This window comes from Ammospiza caudacuta, chromosome 1 (assembly GCF_027887145.1).
Source record: "Ammospiza caudacuta isolate bAmmCau1 chromosome 1, bAmmCau1.pri, whole genome shotgun sequence".
In the NCBI taxonomy this organism is placed as follows: Eukaryota; Metazoa; Chordata; class Aves; order Passeriformes; family Passerellidae; genus Ammospiza; species Ammospiza caudacuta.
In genome coordinates, this window is record NC_080593.1 from 83,402,283 (window position 1) to 83,424,836 (window position 22,554).

Genomic DNA, 22,554 nt, shown 5'->3' on the forward strand with positions numbered 1-22,554 from the left:
TTTGGAATGCACGTGCTCTCTAGTGAATGACCCATAACAAAGGTCTAACCCAAACATCAATAACTGTTAGAGACAGGATAAAGGACAACCAGAGCTCTGAATTGAGATTTGTAAACTATGCAGAAAAGGTAGAAATTAATATGCTTTTAGTGTAAACAGGGACAAAGGATCACAAATGAAGTTCAGGGCAGAACCAGTGGAACAGTGTTCTCTGCCCCAGTCAATACAGTTCCCATCAGGGAGTCCTCCTGAGATGTGCAACCCTCTGAAACAAGCCAGTTGAGTGCTCCTATGAAAGCCTGAGGTGCCCATACACCTGTAAATGTAAAGCATGGGCATGGAAGTAGTATTTGTGCCCATGATTTTCTTTCCTTTGCCAGGAACCATCCAACAGACCTGCCTAAGCCCCTGAAGGATGTTGGTGTGTGGATTTTCCAAAGGTGGGTGTGAAGGGCTGTTGTAGAAAACAATCTGGCAGATTGCAGTCAGTCCATGCAGCTGTCAAAGGCAATGAACAGCAGAAGTTACCAGCAACACTATTTTCTACAGGCAGAAACAGGCTGACAAACAGAAGGCAACACCTGGGTCGACTGAAGATTTCAAGCACAGCCATTGGAGGCAGCCTGATACTGGGAACAGAAGAGAACGAAGGTTTTGCCCTCAGTTGCCCTGTCCTGGCTCCCCAAACTGAGGAAGTGTTTCTCATTCTGACAAGCAGGTGGGGCTTTCAGACACGGAGCAAGACTGGCTGCAGTGTAAAGCTGGTGGAGGTCGTGTGAGGTAGCTCCTAACAGGGGGCCAATGCTTGGGGATGGGGAAACAGTTTACCAGCCTGTTTCATGTACTCTGGTTTACAGAGCTGCCAGATCCCATGCTGAGAGTGTGACAGCTTCCCTCCACCTCCCTACAGCCCAGCCTGACCCTCTGTTCTTCTGGCTGTACAGTACCACTGTGCTGTACTTGCTTTAGTCAGCTGCCAAGGAGCCCTGTGTTGCTGGCTCTGCCGAGTCCCACAGCCTGAGAGCTCCCTCCCTCCTTGATCCTTCAGCCCCCTCTCACAGCTCCGCTACAGAATAAATAACAGCAGTCCTGAGGGAGAAAGATGGGAACTGTCAGAGTATGATGAGAGAGAAGGGATCAAACACAGGAGGGTGGAGAGGAGCGCAGGAGCAGTCAGGGATCTCACGGCTGATGCACAGGTTGTGATGATGAATTGCAGCCTCTGGACTGTGAGATGTCTAATCACACATAGCTCTTGAGGCTGGTGACAGAAAAGGTGCCTCCAACACCTAGGCCTCATATGGACTAATCTGTACTTTGGATGTGCCTGGATTGGCCGAGAAGTGTCTGTTTGTTCTCAGCTGGGACAGGCCTGGGGCTTGTGCTGTGCTCAGACCTTCTGACAAAAGCAAGAGAGCAGTGTAAGGAACAGCCACGCTTTAAAGACTAAAGTCCAGCTCAGAGTGGTGACTGCACGTGCAGGTTCTCCTCTGAGAGCAGGGGATGGCAGAGATTTCCAAACCTCAGCCTGCAGAAGTTATTTTGATTGTCAGCTGTCGGCAACTTAGAAAGAAATCATTCTCCTCTTAAAACTAGAAAAGAGCGGAGACAGTATGGGCTGGATTTCTTCTTCACCCTTTCTCTCAAGAATGCGATGTGTAACCAGGTTGTGTGTACAAGGTGATTAAGTATATTGTAATGATGTTGTACCTGCTTGACATCTTCCACATTACTTTTGTATGTGACAGCTTGTGATGGCAAGAATTGGACTAAATCTGTATTCTGTTTCCAGCAGCTCCCATATTAATACTTAGATTTGTCATTATTGTCATAATTGCCATGTTAACCTGACACATGTGTGTCATGTTAATATACATGTGTCAGGTTAACATGGCAATTAATTTTTACTAAAAAAGTAAAAAAGCAGTTCTGGGATAAAAGCTGTAAGGCTTCTCAGTAATGCCTGGACTGCTGAATAATGGGATATGGTGAATACTGGTGTGGCACATCCTTCATAAGAGATTTTTGTCTCAGCCTGCAGCAGTAGGATAAAGTCTCATTTGCAGAAAATTAATTTTTCTGCACACCTTTGGTCTCTATCATTCTTGCTTTATTCTGGAAAGGAGGTAATCACAAATCTCCAAAATAAACTTAATATAGTCTCCTGCTGTTCTTTCACAAAAATTCAATAGACTTTCATCTGGGCAAAGGTTGAATAATTGACATTTGAGGTCTCCCTCCTCACCCACCCTAAACTCAAGAAACCTCTGGAATAATTTGCCTATTTATATCATGGGTGTGAAAGTTAAAAAAAAATATTTGTTCCCCATCCCAGTGTTTCTGATGGAACCTTCTAGTTCCCAGCAATGCTGCCAGAAGAAGACAGCCCCATGTAAGCAGGCAGGACAAATCCCTTCCCTTGCAAGCATCTGTGTGGGCCAATGGGGCTGTGAGGGAGGGGTGGAGTTGCAGGAGGGCATTGCTGTCCTGATAGATTGGAAGATGGGTCATCAGTGCTGGCTCACACTGAAAGAAGCAAGGCCAAGGACAGCTGGGAATGGGGTCATCAGGCCTCCCAGCTATCCACACTTTGAGGGTAGACTGAAAAGAGAAGTGAGTGAAATATGGGACATTTAGGAGGGAGCCCAATGACTTTGTCTGATGTCCTCATTGTAGCAGTGTCTGCCAAGGCCGCAGTAGGGATTTCTGGGCACAGCTGAGCTGCAGCCTCACAGGTGAGAAGCCAGAGGAACATATATCCAAGCAGGCCCACGGGGAAGCTTGTTCCAGACTTGTATCAATAAAGGAAGCAATGGAGCAGTGCACTGCAGATCCTAGAGCAATATATTTTCCCTGGGTGTTGTTGCAGCAGCATGGAGGCAGAACAGTTGCACCATTCTGAGGGAACAGAAAAAAAATCGAAATATTTTGTAAGAAAATGCTGCCTTTAAGAAATGATTTGACACGGAAAAATCATGGAAGTTTTGAAGTAGAGCAACAATTCTGTGTTGACTTAGGCTGATTTTATTTCACTTTCTGTTTTCTCAAACTATTTCAAATTTGATTACATTTCTGCATTTTTTGCTCGTGTAATTGCACTTCAGCTAGGCAGCGGCATTTAAGCCTGCACAGAAATAGTTTTGTTTCAGCATGACTGGCAGATCTTTTGGGGGTTTGCCTGTGTTTCCATTCCAGGGGACATGCAGTTTTCAGATTTACACATTTTACAAGAGGCCATTGTGGTGGGCTGGCAGCTGTCACTTAGACTGGATTCTGTCTTTGAAATCAGTAACAGGCATCACTCTGGATCTGAAAGTGTAGTAACAGGAGCTGCAATTGCCAGTTTCTGTGGCTGACTCTCAGATGTGGATGTGAAACAGTGAGTACTAATTTATTTCGTGATATAGATTCTATCTTCTTTTCCTGAAGGGATGTAGAGTGAAATTCAAGTATTAGGAGTTATCTGATTTCCTAGGCATATCTTAATCTCACCTTGCAATGAGTGCTGCTGAAGTGCTGTATTAATTGGGAAGATGAAAACCCAGCTCAAAACCAACATTGTTCGGTGTAAATGTTTCAGAAAAGAAGAAAAAGAAAATACAGCAGGAGGGTCTTGATCTTTCTCGTTATGTGTTTGTTGCTGATTTCATGTTACAAACCACCTTTGTGGCAATCCACAGGTGAGATGAGGTGGCACATCCCTCACTCTGCAGGTGCAGTGCTAATATATTGTTCCGTGGAACAACAACTATGGAGACTCAGCATTGAGGCAGTGGAGGAGAATCATGCCAGGATTCAGTCAGCATTCCTGGAATAATTTTCTGTGTTGCAGCCAATGGCTGATCATAAAAATGAGCAAACATCAATGTGTTTCTAGTAAGTGTTAGGGACAGGCCCTAAGACTATCTGTCACTTCTAGGTACTTCTAAAGTATTTCTCTACTTCTGTTTAGGATAGAACTTAGTGAAAGCTGTTATTTGTCATAATGCAAAGTTAAAAAGAAAAGACACTTTATGTTTTTGAGAGGTGTTAATGAATGAAGTGCATATTCTTTCCTTTCTTCACTCTGACTTCTGTTTATCTTAAAAAAGAAATTAAAAAATAGAGAGAAAAATCAAAGATATACAAAAAATAGCATGCAGATGACTCATGCAGTTTAAGATGAGAACAAGGCACTTTCTGTTCCCACCCTTATTTGGTTTCAGAAAGGTTTCACGGGAGAAGGTACAATAATTGGAGTAAGACTGAATTCTCAGAGGGATCATTTCCTGTGTGATCTGCTCTAGGTAACCCTGCCTTGGCAGGAAAGTTGGACTAGATGAGCTCCAGAGATCCCTTCTAACCCTAGCAATCCTGTGATTCTGTGATTTTCTAATGCTATAACTTATATAATATGCTTTGCAATACCATATTGCACATAGTTTTATATTTTCTCATATACAATTGCACATTATGTATTTTTCTGTGATGGAACCTATTACAACTTCCTAATGTGTGAATATAAAATTACATAGAAAATGATAATTTATTTTTATAATTTTTTATAAGTTTTTTCATTTTCACCACGTCAACCTGCCCTTGTTCAAAACATTTGACACATTATTTTAGTCATGGCATCAAGAGATACTGAAATGTCATTATCTAGTCAAATCTACTTAATGGGAAGGTGTAAGGAATGTTGTACAGCATAAGCTGGGAAACAACACAGTGGGCTAGGTGCCTGACTTGGGTGAGTTAAAGGTGTGGCTGCTTTGACTGCAAGGAATAACAAGGGATACAGATACAGATATACAGATATAGCAGGAACCAGAATATCAAACCTCAGCCACTTTCTTCATGCTAGATATAAGATCTCTATAAGTTAATATATTACCCACATTTAACATGACCCCTTCCAAGTTCTTCCTAAATGCTTGGATGAGAGCAAATAATTCATGACGCTGCTGCCTGCCTTTTATCTTACCAATGCCCACAAGCAACCTGTAGCACTGCACTCCTGATTTCTGCAGTGAGTGGTCTCTGCAGGCGCTTTGTGTTGGCAGCCCGCTGACAGCCCTGCTGCCCTCTGCCCATCCTGCTCCCACCGTGCTGCCTCAGGCACCGAGCCTCAGCCAGTCAGGAGCTCCAGTTTAGTCTGTCCATCCTCTGTGGTGCCCTGAATGCACTGGAATGGCCCTGCCTCACCCCTGCTGGCACAGCCCTGCTTCTCTGAGATTGCCCTGCAAAAGGGATGCTTGTTGAGGCTACTAAGCCCCTTCTGCAGCAAAGCTGAGCATGCAGGTGTCTCGTCAAAGTATCACACCAGGCTCTTGGCTGGGGATGAAAGGGAAAGGGCACTGCAGGAGCTATGGAAGGACTGGAGCAGGTAGACATGCTGGCTGGGGTGCAGGACATGCTTCTGTATCCCACCTGCCTGTCCTCCCCTTTGCTCCCTGGCACAGCTCCAGGAAGCAGCCTTTGGGAGCCCACTCAGCTTGTGATAACCATGAGTGGTCACAGAGTTCCCTGTCAGCCCTTCTTGACTACAGTCAACTGTCTGCCTCTCTCAGGGGTGGAAAAAATGCATGAAAAGTTACACAAAACATTTTTAGGGAATCTTTTTCTTGAAATTAAACAGCTAGAGTATCTTGACTTCAAATATTGATGATTTGGAATGAAAAGGAGTAGTTGGGACATTGCTGGCACCTTTCAGCACTCAGTTATCCTTGTTCCCACCAGGTAGCACAGCTTTTGTCCCTCTCATTCAGGAAAGCTAAAAATCACTGCCCATTTTATCACATCCTTGTCATAAAAACAAATGAAACCAATTAAAACTCACACTTCTGCATGCTTCTCATTCATTTTTAATGATGGTTTCATTTGGCACCTCCTTCTTTTAGCTCACCAGGAGTACTACATGCTCCCTTCCATTGCAATCTCAGTGCATTTCATTCTGTGCGCTCTCTCTGTTTGATTATGGAACATGGAAAAATCCTCCAACAATTTTTTTCATGGAATGTGGTCTGAGCTAAGTTGCTTCCCCTGGTCAATGCTCCAGGTTACTGTTCACTTAGACCTAAAGAGAAAAAAGACTGTGCAGTGTATTTTGGACAAGGACAGTAGGGAACTTGTGTTAATAACCAGCGCTTCTTTAGGGGTAAAGAAGTGAGGTTTTGAAGCTGACATCAACATCCATGGCACAATCAATGTGCCTGGAATTCCCAAAGCGGTATAAATATGGCTTCAACTTTCATTGATTTCCCCCAAACAATGTTTTGTGTAAATCTCCATCCATTTTTTAATTCTCATTTATTCTAGAATGTTGAGTGCAGACAATGGAAAATACTTGCCAAAAAACTGTGAGTATATATTTACCTCTCATAAAATGTGATATGGTTGGATGTGAGTTCAAGCAGAATTTAAAATAGTTTTCTAATATCAGGTTCTGTCCAGGCTTGCTCCATAAATCAGACCTATTGATTAAGACTGGGACTCCTTAAGAGAAAACATGAACCTGGGTTATGTTTAAGTACAGATTATGCAATGACAACAACCCTCCCTGGAAATATATAGCCAGCTAGGGGTAAAGTAGGCTCAGGCAAAACTTACCAGCTTGAAATCAGATTCATTTAAGTTTTAGTCAATACAGAAATGACAGTATAGTTGCCATGGCTGCTGAAAAGCTGGGTTTTAATCTGGAAAAAAAGATAAAAGGAATTTTCAGTGAAATTTCAGCTATTTCTTTGCCAGTACTCTGCTCTCTCTGATACCTCCTCCCCCCAAGCAAACCAAACAAAAAACCAAAACTTAAACCCCCTCCCATAAAAAACCCAAACCAAAACAAAACTCCAAACATCAGAACCTCAATATGTCAACAATAGAAGTATTCATATTGGAAAATTTTGTCTGGCAAAGTTGGCTACATGTTTATTGAAGTTTTACACCTGATGCTTTGTGTCATTCTCCTCTGTTGATGTAGTTGCACACCTTTATACCATATATCCAGGGATATAGCACAGTCTTCCTCTTCCCAAGGAAACATGGTGTTACTGCTAATGGAGACTTGAGGCAGTTAAACTCTAGTTCCCAATAAATATTTCACAGTAGTTCTGAGAAGATTTTTTTTTCCCTTCAGATATCCAGGTATTCACATTTTCTGACAAAATAAATATTTAATCTCTTGCTGAAAAGTGGGCTGCTGTGACAGCAAACCCCAACTTTCTGCTAAAAGCAGTTATGGAGGAAAACTTCAAATACACTGCCAGCAAGAACTGGCAAAAAAAAAAGGGGAAAAAAAGAGTGTAAAGAACTGTAATCTGGTGCACAACATGTCATAGAGTATAATAATATAAAGTTTGCCATTTAAATTCATTCAGGATTTTTTACAGGCTGAAATCCACACACTGTAGGCTGCTAGCGTAAATAGCAGTAGTTTTTGCCAAATGCCATGATATAGTCATTTATGTTTTGGTCTAATTTTAAGTGTATCCATACCTAGAAATGCTGGCATTTGTTTCTGTGCTCTCTGTTGTTGAAGATGAGCAATATTTAATTTTAAGCTCCAAGGACAGCTCCCGTGTCAACAGATAAACTCCCAAACCCCCATATCTATTTGAAGCAGAATTCTTAGTGTGGCAGTGCTTAGGGAAATTAGCAGGAAATGTGGCATGCTCTGTACTTTTGAAAACAAGTTTTATTTATATATTTCAAAATGGATTAAGCTGCCTATTACAAAGTTCCTATCTTTTAAAACCTGATGCTTAGTTCGTAAAAGAGAGTTTTGTACTTGGCTCATTCTTTCTCTATAATGTATTCATCCAAATCACTGAACATTCTTAGCTTCTTCAAAAAAATTTTTTTATGATGCAGACACTGTTTTGAAAAACATTTTCAACTATTAATACAGGCTAAGGAATAATGGCAACATCGTCAGCAACAAAACCCTCCTGTGTCTGTAATTTTACTTGTTAATCAGACACATTTGGTCAGATTTCCTTGTGGATGCCCAACTAAATCCATGCATTTAGAACTTGTGTATTAGTTAGTGGGTTTAGTTAATTATAAATGTTTGAAAATTTTAAAAGTTGAATTTCATAGCTGGTTGTTTCAGAGTAGGACTAGACAGGTTCATTTCTCTCCTGGCACCACCAGAGCATAGATTGTTTTTGCTTAGTTTTGATGCTGTCAAAAACGTTTAGAATATTAATTTTACATTGAATTAAAATACAAAAGACTATGAAAACATTAGCTTTTTAAATTCCCTTTCAAAAAATAATTACATATTCCCCTGCTTCACCCTTTTCTGAACATCTGTAGCAATTTTTCTGGGAGTGTGTTGAGAACAATAATAGTTTTTACAAGATTCAGAAATACTGCTAATAAAAGCCAGATCATGTCCCACCCATAAAGTTTGAATTTCACATTTTGTTGCAACATGAGCTTATATCCCTTCTGGTGCAACCTGTAATCTTTTTTACTTAATGGATTATGGCTTATTAAAGGGAGAAAGGAAGAAAAGAAGGTAGATGAATATCCACCACCTGCTTTCAGAAAGGTGTTTTTCTTGGTGTAGCGCCTCACAGACCAGCTGTTTGCTTTCCAGCCCTGAGGGACATTGGGCCATCCAGGTGTCATTTGTCCCCTGAGACTGAGAGGCATCTTTTGAACTTCGCCAATCACTCCATGCCCTTCTGGAATGCCAGGATTGACAGACAGCACTCAGCAGGGGCAAGGGAGGGGGAAAGGAGAAGTGGCTGACAGACCTGGGGAAGGAACCGGGATAACTGAGACAGGCTATGACATCAAACTGCAACAGGCAGGTTTCATGTTTTGAAAGAAATGTTTCTCTAGCATAATAAAATTATGTAAGGCTCAGGCCCAGCCATTCAGCCATTACGCCCTTTCTCTTCTTTTTTGTTTACCATCATCTGCCATAAAAGCTTCCTTTTTTGGTTTCCTTTTCTGAGAAATCTTTGGGTAGATGGAAGGAAAAAAATCTTTCAGGTCTCCATTATCCTGTTTACAATTAATGTCTTATGCTTAAATAATACATCAGTTCCACCATCTATTACAGAAGTCAAAAGGAACAGCATTTTTTACTTTCAATCACAGGCTTATTACTGGGACAGACGCAAATGGGGAATGACTAGACTTTGCTTCTGTGGACAATGAGGGCAGGGCATTTCTCTTCTGAGGGGAAATGCAGATTTTGGAGAAAAGTAGTTCTTCTCAGAGGGAAAAAGTTTCTGTATAGAAAATATTTGAAGGCCACATCAATTTTGCCCACTTACTGTTTCCTTTTATTTTCTTCCAGTAGTTTACAACTTGCTGAGATTACTCCTCGTGCACTGGGCAACGAGATTGATTTGGTTGTGGTAGGAAGTAAAGTGAGAACAAAGGGGAAGCATAAGCTTTTGATCTCTCTTGCACTCAAAAAAATTTAATCTTTCTGCAAGCAACATGAAGAGTTTCTACAGCTTCTGTGAACCCTAGCACACCTGATGGGAACCTGTCAATACTTTGCTCTTGAAAAAGTGCAACACTTATGAAGATATGTGGCAGAATGTGTACTGTAAATTTCTGCCTTTTGAAGGCAGCTGGACATGACATTCAGTCTGACTGTGAAAATTTATTTCTTTCTCTACTCCCCTGGATAAAAAGAAATTGTTGACATCTACTGGGGGGTGGGATGTGGAAGGAGAAATTGGAGTAGAGGAAAGGAAAGGCAAAGCCTGAGTGCAAAGGCTTTAATTAAGAAGCAGGGTTTTTTTGACTGAGTAAGCTCCTGGAAGTTATGAAGATTCTGTATGGGAAAGCAGCAACCTGCTTTAAGACTGAAGGAGGACCAAAGGGGAGTTTTACCTAGTTGAAACATTGTTCAGCTTCTCCGAGAGGATGATGTATGAGGAAATCAATGAACAGTACAGAGAGTGAAGCAGCTTTGGCCAGCATGACATTGACAGCGTACCTTAATAAAAGTAGAAATGTGTTCTCTTTTTATTTGTCAAAATTAAGCACTGCATCTCCATAAAACCACTCTAATATTTCACTTGCTGAATGTGCCTCTGTGTATGAAGAACTGCAGCTGAGCAATTTTAGGAAGTTTTTCTTTGCCAGCCAAATTTGTAGGCAGGTGGTAGTGATTGGCCTGGAAATTATATTCTTCTTATTTCTCAGTGTTTCAATCTGTGTAAAAACAAATCTTTTTTCTTTTCTTCATGCTGCTCTACAACTAGCCTTTTTACAGCCATACAAGTAATAATATCATTTTGATACAATTTTATCATAAAAGAATTGGGTAAGGTAGCTAAAAAAAGAATCAGCATGTGTTATAAAAAGCTTTGAGGAAAAAAAAGGCAACAGTTTAAAAAACAAAAAACCAAATTGTCTTATTTCTGGAATGACAAACACTGTCTAAGACAAAAGAAGAATGAGTGACATCTACTTTATTCATGCTAACACAGTTTTCTTCAGTCAGTCAGGATGAGATGTTATACATCCAATTATGTGTAAAGAAAAGAATTTAGTTGAGCTGTGCACCTTTTTCTTATTATTTTTCTGTCTTATATTGGCAAATTTAGAAAGTATAAAAGCAATGATAAGATAATGGAGATTTAAGGTTGACATATTTCCATGGTATAATTGGAGTTTAGGAAGATAATCATGAACATACTACTTTTTCTTTTTTCTGTCTCTGTCTCTTCCCTTTCTTCATCCCTCTGATATCTCCCATCTCCAATAATCTACTTTTTTGCTGCCTAGATCCTATCCCAAATTCCCTGTTTGTATATCTGGCTTTTTTTCTCTTTCTATAAATTCTTTTCCCACCTACTGAGTTTTTGTCTATTCTTTTCTTCCTCCTCCTCCTCAGGCTGCATTACAACTAAAAAAAAAGCCTAAAATGAGAAGAAGAAGAAAAAAACATGTACCGCACCCTAAAAGATTCTGTAAGCTTCTAAAGCTATGTTTGGAAGAGTTTGGCTGCAGTTGCTCATGTACCATATACCTTTGAACTAGGTTAGCTGCTCGGGATAATCTCTAGACTTGTCACTTTAATCCTCGTTATTCTTTTCCCCCTCGGAACCTTTCAGAACCTTTTGCATGTTATTACACACCATTTTATCCCTTTGGAATGCTTTTAATTAAATGGGCCACCATAAGATTCCCTCCTTGAAGCTGATGCCAGGAGGCATGAGTGGGCAGTACTAGTGGGGATGAAACACATGGGCATGTACCAGTGAGAGATGGTGTAATCAGATTATTGCTGCATTTTGTCACCACATTTCTGACCAATGCAGAGTGCTGAATACAGAGAGACTTGGGTAAGACAGCCATGCATGAGAGCTGATATTTTTTACAGGCATCTTTGAATCCTTGTAACTGAATTTAGGATACATGCAATTGAAATTACATCAATATGTGCTGTGTTCATCACATCTGTATTCCCATAAAAACTACCTAAGAGTTTATTTAGACATTAATTAAGGGTAATGAGACTTTTTGCTCCTGATTAGATATTTAGTGTGACCCAGTTAGTAGAACTATTACATTGTGTTCAGAGAAAAAAAAAGAATATATACATATAAATATGGAATTTAAAAAATTGTATTCATTTAGGAATTCTCATTTCAGATGCCTTTGAAGAATGCAATTCTAAGTGTGAATGAATACTTTTCTTAAAACAAATCCTGATGATTCTGACTGGGTATTATGCCCATTTTAAAGTTTTATCCTTCTGTTTAAAATAAGTTTAGCTAAATTTGTGTTCTGGAGTCGGCCAAGCAATTGCATAAACTGGACCAATGCTCAATGCTTTGTTTTTCCAGTATGGAGCTAATATTACTGAGCAACTATGTGTTTTTATTTGCAACAGAGTAAACATAATTCTTTTGTGAATTCAGAAAATCTGGACAAATTACATCTATTTCTACAAGTTTTCTGATGTTCAGCAGTTTGTTAACAAATTCTATCATCAATATGCAAGGAATAAACTGAAATGGAAGAGATTACTCACAAGCTAATGCCCTCTCTGAGTAACATTCTGCACCCTTTAATTAAGAAAGGCAGAATATGTCCCCAAACTTATCTGCAGTATTTTACTCTACTCTCTTTTTTTTGCAGTTTGTTGTCTTGCTAGATTTGTCATATTTCACCCTCATTGGGTTAACTGGATGTCCACATTCCAAGGCTCTGCTTATATTATATATAACACTGTGTATTTCCTTTGTGGTTTTCCTTTCACGTTCCACATACACAGCTGTGTTGTAACTTCACAGTGAAGAAAACAATTTTGTTTTACTTTGTATAGCTTCTTTTAGTTTAAAGACCTTTGTTGGTTTTGTCTTCATAGTAAATTTAAAGTATAGAACTTTTAATACATTGAAAAAAAAAAGAAATTGAGGTAAAAAATCCACAGAAAAATTATAGGTAGTATGAGATTGCTCAGAAAAAAAGGTCATGGATTTTTTTTTAAATGGAAATATTCTATTTTATTACTTCTCAAAATAGCATTTATTTTGAATATATAAGCAACTTTTGTAGAAAATGCTCACTTTTTGTAGAAAATGCTCACTTTTTAAATTGCAAGTAATTTAAAACACCTTTAAAATTTATTAACTGTGTATTTTGTTTGCCCTGAATCAATGTAATAGAATAACAAAGATATTTAAAATAACAAATAAAATTACCATTAATATATGCTGTAAGTTTGAAAGTAAGAGAAATTTATATAGGGATTCTAGGGAGCTACAATGATAAACAGGAAATAGATATTCAACTTTTCTCATTTTTGGGCTCCATAAAAATATTTCCACTACATCCCAGAGTTCCCATTTTCCAGTCAAACAAGCACACTTGGTGAAGTATTAAGGTTTATTTGTAACTTCACGTTATTTCAGGCTACTAGCAACAGATTGGGGGGGCTTGTGCCGAGAAGGATGTTTAGCTATTGTTTGCAGAGTATTTGTAAGAAAGGCCACAGGCTCCAGTGGTCCACAGATCACAGTTTTGAGAACCACAGGTAGTTGGCTATAGGCTTGGCCAGGGCAAAGCTCAGATGTGTTTTAAACAGGGTGTTTGTGCCACCATCATCAAGGCATTTGGTTACCCCTAATTTGCAATGAAGCTCTCTCAGTGACAGCACCGCAGTCAGATGGTGAGGGTTGGCCACGTGCACCAGAAGTTCTGGGAAATCGCTTCCTCCAGAAATCCCAAATATTTAAAGAGTGGCATTTGAATATTTGCCACTCTTTCCACAGCTCTCCAAGCCAGGAACTTAAACCAAAGTTCAGGGCTTGGCTGCCTGCTTTGTGCTGCTCTGCCAGGGTTTGCAGATGACTTCTGTGCCTGCCCCATGCTGCCAAGGTGAAGCCAAGATGCGAGTGCCATCCCATATGGAAGAGGTGTGCAGGCAGGAAAGGGGGGAGAGAACTGGAAGCAGCTGCTTCAGGGTGTGGAAAGCCTGTTCCAGGACTCTTCTTTCTGCTTCCTCCCAGTTCTGCCGAAGTCATCACTTTCCTGCAGGCTCTGCAGTGCACTGCCGCTGTGGAAAATCCAGCCTTGGGTGTTTGAACCAACATAATTTAAACTAAATGGAGTAACATTACCATCATTCTTTCATTGTCAGACTCAGAAATACACTTCAGTAGTGTTTGAATTTCTTTTTCAGTATTAAGGAATAACATATGTTAACTTTTTTTTCCTCTGATGAAGAAATACTAAGAAAAACCAGGCAGATAAAATGAAGCAAGTATTTGTGTGGGCATGAGGAAGTATCTAGGTGTTAGAAAATTTTTTAAATCAGCACCTTAAATCCAGAGAAATCTGAATTTAGGTTTTGCTACAAGCAAATCTTCTTATGTTAAGATGAATAGCATACACGAAACCTTTCTTCTGGCTTATACTGCCATCCTGAGTGGGGGGTGCTGGGGAGGAAGAATATAAATGCCAATCTCGAGACTTGAAAAGTCTAATTTAATACTGTGAGCAATGCCTTAATCACAGTTAGACATGGATCATAACCCATAAAATTATTATGGGGTGAGTGCATCACTGCTCCAAACTGCTGTCAAAGAGTGATTACAGGATTCTGTCAAACTAGAGGGCATATCAAGGAGGGGCCCACAAGTCTCTCTTCTTGACTCAGTAATAGGCACTGCCAGCATTAAAAGTTAGGATGATGGACAATAATCTTCTTCAAAAATCTACAGGTGACACCAAGGGGGAAAACAACTGCAAATGCTTTTTAAAAAGTGTCCAATTCAAAGTGATCTTGATAACTTGGAGAAATAGTCCCAAACCACTGAGGTGATATTCTGTAAAGCTGAGTACAAAGTACTGCATTTAAAAAGAATGACAGAAGTAAAAAATAGAGGAAAAATGGTCAGGCTGCAGGAAGTGTGGAAAGGATGAGTATTTATTGGGGACTAGAGACTAAATACAAGTTGAATAACTCAATGCGTATGCAGAAATTGGAAACTCAATTTATATTCTCAGCATTAGTGATTTCTCAGATGGAATACTGACATACAACTGCTCAGAGAAAAGCCAGATAAATTCACAGAGAATAGTGTTTCTAAGAAAAGACAAAGAACAAAAACTTTAAAAAAGAAAAGTTGATAAATTATCTGATTTTTATCTCGTAAAGCACCAAGAATAAAGCATGACCTATCTGGAAACTTGAAGGAAAAAGTTTTACTAAGTGTTATAAAAAGGAAAAAAAATCATGACTCGGAGCATGTTTTACAATATTTTAGTATATAAAAGACTCCTATGAAGGAGGTAGGCTCTGATGAACCTTATGTCCATACAGAGTAAAACAAGAGACAGTAGGGCTTAACCAAAACTGAAAAAGTTGTAGACTGGCTTGCAGAAAAAGAATTTAGACTATCTCACCAGTTAGCAAGGAAAAGAGATCTGTGTTTGAGGGGTCATGAAAGGAAACTGGAGATACATAAGAAGGACCTACAAAATATCCTTGAACCTGTCTCAGAGCAGAAGAATACTCTGAATGGTATCTTAATATCCCAGAGTTCTTGGGGCGTCCTGTGCAGGGCTTTTCCCCCTAATGACTCCATAAAATTTTAACCCAAAGGTCTCTAAGCCTGAGTGTACCTCAGAGAAATCACAGATTCTACATATCTATTTCACATTTGTAGCTTGAATACAAGCTACAAATCAAATTTGCTTCTTGCATCAAATTGTTGGTAGGCTAGCTCACCTTCTATAAATGGTTCCTATAAATGTTTCTTCTTGATATGTGAGGATTGGGCCCAGAGATTAATTTTTCTTCTTGACAGTTTGCCTGAAGTTTTAGTAGAGGAGATGTATGGAAGCAGGAACCACCTGGCCAAATCAAAGGGTAAATGCAGGTCCCAGCTCCTTTCTCTAATCTGTCCTTGCACTCAACTGTAGCAAGGCTTTGGCAGAGATTTGCATTCAAAGAATCTTTGGGGAATTTTGCGCTTGCACATGGATACAGGTCTTTTTCATGATTAGTAGATTTATTACTCCTAAATACTGTTACACAAAGCTATATGGCCCAACTAATTTTCAAGGAGACAAGTCACTAAATGGTTGAGTGTAAGATATCAAAATGAAAACATTTTCTTCCAGGGAACAGTATCAGTGCAGCTGATCACAAACCACTGGTGGTTCATAACTATGGTAATCAATGCTACAGGTAATTTCTTACTACTCTCAAAGTTCAAATGACTTAAGCATAACAAAATTTAAAAAGTACTTTCTGAGCAATTTGATTATGAAAAAAATGCATTATTGAAAAAGTTTGCCCATGTACAATTGTGTATCACCAGCTGTTTCCTTTCATTTGTATTCAAAGGGCCTGCAGCCCTGCTGTTTAAATTACTCATGGTATTGGCTAAATGGATGGAGTGGGACATGTTATTTGCATATTGATTTGTTTTGTATGGAAATAATTTTGATGAATTTTTACCTTATTAGATTGTGCATTGTCATAGTGTGTATATGAGTACAACAATCTCAGAGTGGGGAGAAGTTTTGAAAAATGGAAATAGAAACACATGTAATTTTAATTTAATTAAAAGGCATTTAATATTTAAGTAATAAACTCTCATGAATTTAAGGACTGGAAATCAGAAAAACACAATTTTAAGAATTTGTAGGTATGAGGTGTGAGCCTGTGTCCTCAGTGTGTAGTCATCAGCTACCCTCAGCTTAGCTCAAAGACAGAGGCTGAGGTCTTTTCATCTGCTGAGGTCTTTTGGGATTTGCAGGCTGGGTGCTTAGTTCTCATCCAGCATGCTCTGTATTCCTGCTCTTAAAAATTTTAAACTTTTACTTAAAGAAGTAACCACCATACAGGGGTCTTACATAAGTGGCTCCAGAAGTCTATGAACAGCAGCATATTGGTAGTAATACCCAGAGAACAGATTTGACTAACAAGTTGTTCCCCTGATTTCTTTTATGGGAATGAAAAAATTAGCAGCAAATTAATCTTGAAAGTAATTCATTACCTTATGTATATAAATATATATCCCACTTCTGGCATTCCTGATGTAGATGCATTAGTGACTGTTTAGCTATAAATGTCTTTCCACATAAAGCCAATGAGTGCTTGCTTCAATGAGCACTGACTCAAGGCTCATGGGGATTTAAGGACCTGCAGCTGTTTCTGTCCTTAGTCACAGTTGTCAGGGGGACCATCTAATGGTGTCATGTCCAAGGCACAGCCATTCTGGCTAATTAGCTATTAGTCTGGCAGAAATCCCTCCTCAATGAAGATTTCAGTACAGCTTGTCTTACTTTCAAGAAGCAAGTCTGATACAATTTCACCAGCAGTGACCATTTGCTTGTTTGCAGGGCATTGTAAGAGCCTTATTTCTTGCTTTATAATGCTTCTGTCAGACTCAAAGGGTAACTGACCAAATGCATTTAACTGTTTTGCAGAGGTGAACCTCAGAAAAACATCAGGAGATGGAAACTCCAATCACACATTGTAGAAAAAAGGCTATTTATTTATACTGAATGGATCCTTCCATTCTCCAGGCTTCCTAATTATTTTGCTGTTAATGTGAAGCCTAAGCATTTATTAGCAGAACCTCTGCATTTCTGTTGCTCTATTTTTTAACATGTTAACTAATCATGTAACTGCTGCAGAGTTCAGAGATACATATTTTGTAGAATTTGAAAAGTGATTCTGAAGATCAACGAACTCCAAACTCAGAAATCTGCCAGATGGTCCAAGCTGAGGAAGTACACTACTCCTGCACTTTTCACAATTACAATTGTAATAGTGGGATTTGGAATTGATCTGAAATGACTTATTGGGTTCCAAACCTTACACAGAAAAAAAATAGACTCATTGTTAATAAATCAGTATTGCTGTTGTACTCCATAGCAACATACACTTTTACCACTGGTGATTTTTGAGAGAGAACAATAAAACTTGAAATTGTATATTACAAACTGGCCTGCTCAAAATCCCAGGACCAAAGCCTTTAACCTGTTAGAAATCCATTTCAGAACCTCACAGTCTGACCCTCCAGAAATGTATGGAAGTGTGCTTATGCCTCTTGGGGACCACTCTGATGCGCATCTCTGATGACAGGAGAAACAAGAAGGGTGTGTAGTGGGATGCCAGGCACCCACCACAGTCTCTCTATCACTCCTCTCCACAGCTGGACAGGGAGAGAAAATATGGAGGTTCCTGAATTGAGATAATGACTGAGGGAGCTCACTCACCAAATACCATCACAGGAAAAACAGACTCAAACTGGGGATACTAATTGAATTCATTACTAACAAAATCAGAGCAGGATAACAAGTAAAATAAATCTTCACTCCTCCATCCTACCCAGGCTCTACCTTCTTCCCTGCAGTGGGTCAGGGAGATGAGGAATGGGGCTTATGGTCAGTTCAACAAATGCTGTTCCTGCCAGTGCTCAGGGAGAAGAGTCCTTCCCCTGCTCCAGCACAGAGACTGTCTCCCATGGGAGACAGTCCACCATGAACTTCTCCAGTGTGAGTCCATCCCAAGGCAACAGTTCTCCATGAACTGCTGCAATGTGGATCACCGTTCCGTGGGGTCAGTAGTTCAAGGAAGGCTGCCTCAGCATGGGTCCTCCAGAGCGCCACAAGTCCTCCCTGGAAATCAGCTCCAGTGTGGGCTCCTCTCTCCATAGGTTGACTGCTCTCTGCCAGGGCCCTCCTCCAGCACAGACCTCCCACGGGGTCACAGCCTCCTCTTAGGTGATCACCTGCTCCAGCATGGGGCTCCTTGGTGGGCTGTGAGTGGATCTCTGCATCCCTGTGATCCTCCATGGGCTGCAGGGGCACAGCTGCTTCACCATGGGCTGCACCGTGGACTGCAGGGGAACCTCATCTCCAATGCCTGGAGCACCTCCTTCCCCTCCTTCTGTGCTGACCTTGGTGTCTAAGGGTTGCTCTTCTCCCATACTCTACTCTGGCCACATCTGTGCAATAACTGTTTTTTCCTTCTTAATATGTTATCACACATTGCTGCTGGGCTCAGCCTTGGACAATGGCACATTCTTCCTGGACCCACCTGAGAGTCAGACATGGAGGAAGCTTCCAGCAGCTTCCCACAGAAAGAGAGCTTCCCTGTATCCCCATCCTACCAAAGTGTGGCCATGCAAACCCAATATAGGGAGGAAACACAGGATGAGCAGCAGGTTTCTCTTCCCAAAGGTTTCAGTGTTGGTGTTTACACATGAAGGCCCATGCAGGGGCTGGTTTGGGAAATGTTCAGGAAGGGCATAAAGACTTTTGGTGTTTACCAAAAAAATAGAGCTTTGTCCAGTGATTTCCAAGAGTTTTAAATTACAGCTCTAAGTTAGTTTAAGTAATGGAAGTTATCTGTATTTTTAAAAGTACAGAGATTTGTGCCAGTTCATCAGATGAGTTCTGAAGATATGGTCCAGTTGTTGATGGTTGTCACCTGCTTTTGAAACACTCTTTAGGAATTTGTAGAATGTCACCTCATAATAAAGAAAATAAATTTACAGTGGCCTGAAGTACAGAAATGGCTAATATTAAAAAGCAGTTTTTTCTTTCTTTACCTTGAAAAGGCATTTCAGAATGTATTTTTAGTTTCAAATTAAAATATCCTGTACTAGAAAGCAACCTGAGATAGTAGCCTGAAGCTATTAGAAAAATACTGAAATTTAATTAGATCTTTAGCTCTGCCATAATGTCATTTCAAGGACATACCTGCATGATCAAAAACTAGTGAAATGAAAAATTGCCAAAAGCTCTTAATGAATCAATGAATGAAGAGTCCAACTCTTCACTTCTAAATAACTGCACAATGATAGTGATCAATAAAACAGATAATTCAGTGTGCAGGACAATCTGACTTTTGAAGCTTATGTTTGTATGTGGAAAACAAATTAGGACTAATGACTACTGTGAAGTTCTGTACATAACCGAGGACAGCCAGCATGATTTATCACTACTTATCTACACCTGGTCTCAATGTATGCTCAATCATTTAGAAAAGAAATGAACCAGGCTCACCCCAAACTGCTCCTATTGTTGTCAGACCAGTATGCTGCACCTGCACTGGAGACAAGCTATTATTTATTTCTCCTAACCAGTTTCCTCTTTTAATTTAAAACCCAAAACAAACCATGGCAGTTTTTCTATGCTAATATCAGCTGAGGGGTATGTGTGCCATGCCCCTGTTGCTCATGTCATTCTTGTTTTCAAGCTCTTGTGGGGCAGTTCCACTCACCATGTGCCTGATTCCTAACAGTCCAATCTTCAATATTCCATTCAGTAGAAATATATGGCAAAATGGTGTATATCATCTAATATATTGGATCTTTAAGGCATTATTGATAACTTGAGAAAAAGGCCTCAGACTTTTGCTAGCAAAAAGCCTCTAAGGCAGTTGATGAGCTGCATATTCCAGGTCTAAGAACTCAAAATGTCAGTAAATAGAGATAGAGCATTTAACTTCTCAGTGATTTAAACACTATGCAATTTTGCTTTCATATGTATTGCAAGCATTAAGTGGTGCCAATTTGAAATGAAATAGCATTATACATTACACAGAAGTACATAAGCGCTCACCAGCAAATAAAGCTGGTGGCACCAGGTGGCACAGGGTGGGAAGGTCATAAGGTAGGCAAAAGCATGAGCTGCAGCAAGCTCATGGCTCAGACCATGGAGGAGAAATTGCCCTGTGGCACTCACCTTGGGAGCTACCAGCCCGGTCACTGTGCAGTGCAGGCACTCACCTTGCTCTGTGCAAAGGGCTTCAGAAGAGTAGAATTTGTCCTGGTGTCCAGCTGAAGTGTTAGTCCATTCTGTTTTTGAAATGAGTGCCCTATTTATCAGGTTGCTTGAAAGGTGATAGTTTTAGTTCTCTTTCAACCCATGTTCTGAAGGAGCCAGACTGGCTTTTGGAAACAAAATCTATTCACATAAAGATTCACATCTGAGCAGAGCAAACACATACATTTAAAAAATTCTCTACTGATATTCCTGGTACAGTGTTGTCATGGTTAAATGCTTTAGTACTGCTCCTTTAGTACTCCTTTAGTACATGCCAGTGGAAGGCATGGACTCCTCACATTCCCTTTTTGTTGGAAGAGGTGTTGTTTTCCTCCCTTATCAGTAAACATAACATGATTGATTGAGGGAGGAGGGCTTCCTCCTTCTCTTCCTTCCCCCCCCTCCACTCCTGTGTCCAAGGAAATTTTGTAGGACTTGAGGCTCTTTTTTATCAGTGTTGAATCTGTAGGATCTGTTTCTTTGAAACCTTTAGGAGAAAGAAAAATGCATTTAGCACATTCTACTTTTTGCTCCTGTGTGGTAATGCTAATTACCTACTGTTTCAGTGCTACCCTCCAGTACCCAGTCACAAAAAGGGAGCAGATGCAAAGAGAGAATTTTGCCTTCCTTACTGGAAATTGCTGCCAGCATTTTGCTCTTTTTTTGTAACATTATCATACTTGTTGCTTTCTAGCCAAGTATTGTGATTCTACTGAGCTGTACACACGAGTGCATGTGCACATTGTGACTTTTTATTAGTAACATAAGAGAAGGTCTCCAAGTTGATACAGTGTGATGAGAGTCACAGATCAATTTTCTACCAGCTTTGCATGAGGAATTGTACAGGAGGAGCTGCAAGAATGAGCAGGAAGTACAAGATTATTAATCACAAGGAGCAGGCAGACTGGTGGCCATACAGGGTCTTCATTGTCACACCTGTACCCAGCAGTCAGCGAGAATAATTTGGCTGAATTACACAGTGATATCAATACATCTGTCTTCTCTGTTTTGATATGATTTCGTATCATAGGCTACTACTTTATATCATAGTCTACTTTGCAGTGTGCAGATTTCTGTTGGAAGTTACAAACATAAAACACTACTGAAATTAAGGAAAAGCAGGAGCCAGAGGTACTTTTTTTTTGTCTTTTACTCTGCATTTTCCCACTCTGATAGGACTGTGATCGTAGAATTAATCTTCAGAAAAACGGAACTCTTTAAAAGCAGTTGTAATTGTATTCAGGATCTTGGCTGGAGACAAGTTAAGAAATCTATTAATTTCTTACTCTGGGCTTAGATACTACTGACATAGTAGAATCAAGCTCTTCCAAGACAGGAAATAAAGTTTATATGTGTGATAAAGTCAATATCAAATTGGCTGAAATAATCTGACAAATCTCAACAAAGCATTGTGAATATATAGCAACACTGTGAAGAGCAGAGCTTGTGCAGGCACAATTTTGCAGAGGAATTCAGGTATGAAGATACAGGAACTACTGGGGACCTGAAGAATACTCAGACTTGATCTAAGAGAACAACAGTGTTTATCATCCATAATCTATTAAGATGAAAAATATTTTGCCATGCTTTGTGATTTTTCCCAAATAGTTTGCTCTATTTTTATATTCATCTTCTCAAATTACTTTTTAGGCAGCTTTCATATGTGTAGTTGAGCTACTTTCCATCACAGAAAGTTTTGTATAGGAATTCAAAGGTCCTTTTTTTTGTTTGTTTTGGAGTTTGCTACCTGGAATTTGTGACTGAGCACCTTTACTTCAGTTCATCCTATCTAATATCAGCCACGTTTCAAGTCACAGGACTCTTTACAGTGTGGCTCAGCCCACTTGATGTCTGCAGCTTTCACTGCCTGTCAGAACCCAAGACATCTCTCTGGCAGTCCTGGATGGCTTGAGCCCCTGCCAGGGAGCTCAGAGACCTTGGCACAGAGCCCAAGACACCTGTGACTTTGATTTTGACCCACAGAGGAAACTAGCACCTTTATATGAAGAATTACAAGTCTAGAGAGTTTAAGTAGAATAATAGTTCATCACAGAGTGAATAGTAGAATTTTGGGTGTTTAGAATAGGGGCTCAGGTTCCCAAGATGGAGGAATTTGGGTGTACCCTGTCCTTTCTTTTTCCTAGGCTCTGTGTATTAGATGATGCTGGCACTTTTGGATTGGTTTAAGAAAGAAACTCACTGCCTAATATAAGTGATAGGTATTGGTAACTTATTGTAAATATTGTACATGTAGGTTTTAGTGTAAAAGATAACACCGCCCCGAGAGCAGTCAGTGTG

General features: G+C 39.9%; 1 long non-coding RNA gene across 1 annotated transcript; it reads right to left on the reverse strand.

Moving 5' to 3' along the window:
- Positions 1-2,343: 2,343 nt before the first annotated feature.
- Positions 2,344-20,452, reverse strand: LOC131567888 (uncharacterized). The gene is made up of 3 exons (XR_009275675.1): positions 20,220-20,452; positions 6,589-6,674; positions 2,344-2,898 (listed from the first exon to the last, which is right to left on the reverse strand). It is a non-coding gene; the product is annotated as an uncharacterized LOC131567888 (long non-coding RNA).
- Positions 20,453-22,554: the final 2,102 nt, after the last annotated feature.